Source organism: Grammomys surdaster, unplaced genomic scaffold (genome assembly GCF_004785775.1).
Source record: "Grammomys surdaster isolate TR1022 unplaced genomic scaffold, NIH_TR_1.0 257, whole genome shotgun sequence".
Lineage (NCBI taxonomy): Eukaryota > Metazoa > Chordata > Mammalia > Rodentia > Muridae > Grammomys > Grammomys surdaster.
Window position 1 is genome coordinate 3,625,425 of NW_021604698.1, and position 5,641 is coordinate 3,631,065.

Here is a 5,641-nt window from a genome sequence, read left to right on the forward strand (position 1 = left end):
AGAGAGAGAGAGAGAGAGAGAGAGAGAGAGAGAGAGAGAGAGAGAGAAATAGAGAGAGAGAAATAGAGAGAGAGAAATAGAGAGAGAGAAATAGAGAGAGAGAAATAGAGAGAGAAATAGAGAGAGAGAGAGAAATAGAGAGAGAGAGAAATAGAGAGAGAGAGAGAAATAGAGAGAGAGAAAGAGAGAGAGAGAGAGAGAGAGAGATTAATTCCATAAGTTCTGTGACTTTATAATACTGAGTAATACAATGTATATTAGATATTGCACAATGATATCTAATAATATGCCCCAAGAGAAATAGAGTGTGTTTGTGTCACATGCTTTTGCTACAAAGCTCAGCCTGAATCTGCAGAAATGTCAAATGCAGGCTGTATGTGAGTTAAGTTACAAGGATGATGTGATTAAATCCTGAGTATCAGTATTTAAGTTCTAAATTGATTTAGTATTAGGCCTCTAGGACAATATGAAGATTTCTAGTTCTTATCACCAAAATTATTTTATATAGCTACCTCAATCAAACAATACAAGAGTTAGCAAATACGTTATAAAAGGAGAGACTATTGCCATCAAAAAAAACCTCTAAGATGTATTTTTGTACTGCCCAATATTTGTATACTTTATAATTTGTGTCTACTATTTTATTGGTGAACACTTGTTGATTGTTGGGAATTTAGTTCCTCTAGCCAAAGTTTATGGTTGGTTCACTCAAATCCTCATACCTTTACACGTTCTTACTTAATCTGTATCTAACCAGGAACATTGTTTTATTAGTAGTTTCCCAGTCTATGGTAATTCTGTTAGTGAAATTCATTTCTCTAAGGGTTTTTTGATATTAAATGATTACAGTTTTTTGCTAAACTATAAGTGGCTGTGCCTTTCATTTCCACTGTATTCTCTGCCCGGTATAAATTTTTTCTGTTTTGTTTTCCTATTTGTGTTGTGTGGAGAGACAAATTGGCATTTTATTGACATACCATTTAATTTATAGATTCCTTTTGGTAGGATAGCCATCTTGTTTTCTTTATTTCTCTCTCTATGATTTAATTCTTGTCTTATATAATGCACCCTGACTGCTATTCTCCCTCCCTCACATTCTCCTCCAGATCTATTCTTCCTTCTTTTTCTTTAAAAAAAAAGAAAGAAAAAGGGATTTCTGCATAAAAATTCACAATGAAACTAGGCACAAACCCTCATAGTTGGTCTGAACAAGGCATCCAAGTAGGACCAAAAATATCCGAAGAGCATGAGAGAGTCAAAGACACTCACTGTTACGAGTACCATAAAATCATTAAGCTAATAAACCTAACTTATTTGGAGAGAACTCAGTGCAGCAGGAAGTCTCCATGATTGCTATTTCAGTCTGTGAGCGCCTGAGAAACCCTGCTTAGTTGATTCTGTGGACTCTGTTCTGGTTTTCTGGCCCAGTAAGTTTTCTACAACTCTTCCTGCCTCTTTATCACAATGCACCCCAAGCTCTAAGGGGAGGGACACAATGGAGATTTCCAATTTGGGCTTTCTCTCTGCCTAATATTTTTCTGTGGGTCTCTGCATTTGCTCCCATCAGTTCCCAGAGGAAGTCACTCTGAGGACGAATGGACTAGACACCAATCTATGAGTGTAGCAGAATATCATTAGGAATCGTTTCATTATTTTTTGTTTCCAATTCTATGTCTCTGTTCTATCCAGCCTTTAGTTTGGGGCCATCCAGGCAATGTTGTCACATGGACCTCAATTAGACCAGTCCTTGTTTGGCCTCTCTAATAGCTTCTGCACCTCCATAGCCCTCGCACATTTTGGGGGCAGTATATAATGTAGCTCAAAGGTTTTGTTCCTAAGTTGTTGTCCTAAACCCTCCACTGGAAATTCCTGGTTACAGAAGGTAGCCTGTTCAGGCTACATATCCAGCATAACTAAAAGTCCTGTCTGGGCTCACTCACCCTCGTAGGAGTTACTACTGTACTAGGTTTCCACATCACCCTCTCTCTCACACACACACAATGCCTTCCAATTCTAGTCATCTCTCCCCATTCTCTCCCCCTCCATATCTCCCCTACAACCTAATCTGACTGTTCCCGTTCCTGCCTGCTCCTAGTCTATCCACAAATTTTATCATGTTTTCTTTTCCAAGGTAGTCTATTCACCCCGAGAGCCTGTCTGACTACTTCTCCTTTATGTATCTGTGGATTGTGACATGATCATCACTTAACAGTTAATATCCACCAATGAGACAGATGTTTATCTTTTGGGCTCTGGATTGCCTCAATGAGGATGGTTTCTTTTTTAGTTCTATCCAATTGCTTCTGCATTTCATGATGTCACTTTTTAAAAGAACCTTCATAAAATTTGACTGTGTTACTAGCTTCATGATATCTTAAAGTATAAATATATGGATGTACTCTTTAACACTTTTAAGTGTTTTCTAAATAGAAGCGATAGCCATAGGCAATCTGGTAATTGAAACTCATCTGCTCTGAAATTTCTGTTACTGATGAAAAGATATTTGACAGGTCAATTCAGGTAAAGATATTACAAATATTTGACTGTCAATAATTCCTGTCTCATCTTCATCAGATATATGGCAGTTCATTAATAATTTCTAGTGAGTTTAGATATTTCATTTCCATCATTTAATTTATTTATAGTTATAACATTTTCACTCTTGCTCTGCTTTGTTTTTGGAGACAATATGTCTTTGTACACAACGCTGGCCTTTATAAAGGCCCTGGCAATCCTTTTGCCTTAAGCTTCCAAGTACTGATATAACCACGTCCTACCATGCCAAACTACTGCATTGTTTATTTAATTCAATTCTGTAAGAATTATCCACCCAGAATAATTTATGTAATCTTTAAATTTTAAGAGCCTTTGTATGCCATGAACTAGACATCTGACCAATTGACTAAATATTCTCTTAAGTAAGAATAGTTTCTGTTGTATATTAAAACTAATTCAAAATGAATTTCTAACTTAATTCCATAATTACTTGTCTTGGTCAGGGTTTGTATCCCTACACAAAACATCATGACCAATAGCAAGTTTTCAAGGAAAGAGTTTATTCAGCTTACACTTCCACATTGCTGTTCCTCACCAAAGGAAGTCAGGAAAGGAAATCACACAGAGCAGGATTTTGAAGGCAGGGGTTGATGCAGAGGCCATGGAGGAGTGCTGATTACTGGATTGCTTCCCCCAGCTTGCTCAGTTTTCTTTCTTATATAACTCAGGACTACCACCCACAATGTGCCCTCCCACCCTTGATAATTAATTGAGAAAATGCCTTACAGCTGAGTCTCATGGAAATATTTGCTCAAGGGAGACTCCTTTCTCTGTGGTAACTCCAGCTTGTATCAAGTTGATGAACAAAACCAGCCAGAACACTACACTTAATTTTTTAAAAAAAATCTACCATGGTAGAGCATAGACCCTATGGCATGATATAAAAATATTATCAACTAGGCTTTTCTTTTCTTTCCATTGTCATTTCCTTCCAGTTTCTATCTATAAAACCAGTATTGTTCAATAAACCATATATAATTCTCTAAAAATTCCACCCCTTCCATTCACTTCTCCCTTTGCAATATGGATGCAATATGAACAACTTTGTAATGGTCAAACTAAGATATAAACAATGAAATAAGTAGACTATCCAACTTACAATTTTGTATCATTATTTCACCAATTCTGGAAACAGTGATTGTTCTACTGTGCCTACACATCTTGAAAGGGTACTCAGTAATAAGAAAACATGATGTACAAGTTAGAAATCTAAAGTTTAAAGTGATAGTTGGCTTTGTAGGAGACTTTTAACATTCTAATATCCAATGTAAGAATATGAGGCCTATTAAAAGAATCTCAAATCAATGCTACAACATCCCAATGTAACTAAAAGCTAACAACATTCTAATCACTAATTATTACTACTTGTCTTAAGTATCATTTAATGTACTTATCAATCTCTCCTATCAGTAGTAAGAATTTTTATGACAGTCAACTTTAAAATAATGTAGTTGTTGCATAACTACTGAGGTAATCAAATTGAACTCCTCAATTAACACAGGAGGAGCGTTACAAACCTATTCAGTCTCACATTCTTACTTATTAGCGTCAGGTTTGAGTTCCATCTTCTGGAATGGGTGTTAAACCACAACAAAATTGTACAACCACAATATTTGTACCACTGTTGCAGTAGCATAGATATGTATGAATCATTGTAGATCACTGGTTCTGTAGCCAAGTTAATGGTTATCTTCTTCTACTATGTAAAGTACATTTCAGTACCATAAATGCTTGGTCACGGTGTTTGGCTTGGAACTATAAAATAATCTACTTTGATAGATTATTCTGTGACTCTATTTATGTTAATTTCAAGTTTGTATATATTTTTAAAACGTTCTACTCTAGTATGATTCCATATGGCCCTGAAAATTGCCCTTATTGTTTATTGTCCCTCTCATATTCTCCTCCTTCTAAATTTTTCTATCCTTCCCATTTAATAACCTATCTCCAGTCTATCTTCTGTCTCTCTGTAATCTTTGGGAGATTATTTCCTCCTCTTAATTCTTTACTGGATACTTAAGTTCTGCAGTTGTGTGGATTGTGCCATACATCAAATACTTGAAGAACTAACTTTCACATATAAGAAAAAAGAAACAATATTTTTCTTTTGTTTTCTGGGTTAACTTGTTTATGATGAGATTCTCTAGGCCCATCTAGTTACCCACAAAATTCATAATTTCATTTTTAATAGTTAAATAATATCCCAACCTGTAACTGTTTCATAGTTTCCATTGATTGGTTGGTGGAAATTTATGCAGTTTCTGATTTCTGTCTATTATTAATAGAGCAGCAATGAACAACAACGGACAAGTAAATCTATCATAGGATGTAAATACTTTAGTTATACTCCTAAAAGTGGTACAGGAAATCTTGAGGTAGATCTGTTTCCTGCATCTTATAGAAGCATCATACCGATTTCTCAAGGAGCTGTAGAGGTTTCCACTACTATTAACAAAGCATATTAATTATCCTCTTCTCCATCCTAGACAGAATGTGCTGTCATTTGTGTTGTGAATATTGGACATCTTGATTGTGGTAAAATAAACTCTCAAAGTAGTTTTAGTTTGCATTTTTCTAATAGGTAAGGATGTTGAACATTTCTTTAAGTGTTTCTCAGACATATGTTTCATTATTTAAGAAATCTATTTACTTTTGTGCCTCTGTTTTCACTTGGGCTTTGTCTTAGTATCCAGTTTCTTGTTCATGTTTTGAGTTCTTTATGTATTTTAGATACTGACCGTGTATTGTATGTGTAATTAGGAAAGATATTTTCCAATTTATGTTGCGACTTTATCCAAACGATGGTTTCTTCTGCTAAACAAAGCATCTCACTTTCACGAGAGCTAGTGTATTAACTGCTTCTGTGAGTGCTTAATTTTTTAAGGCCCTGTTCAGAAAGTTTCCTTTTTCTGTGCAACGTGGATTTAAACTTGTGTTTCTTCACTGACTTTATGAGCAAACCTACTCATACCTATACCTGCTCATACCTATACCTACTCAGACCCATACCTATTCAGACCTATACCTACTCATACCTATACCTACTCATACCCATACCTACTCATACCTATACCTACTCATGCCT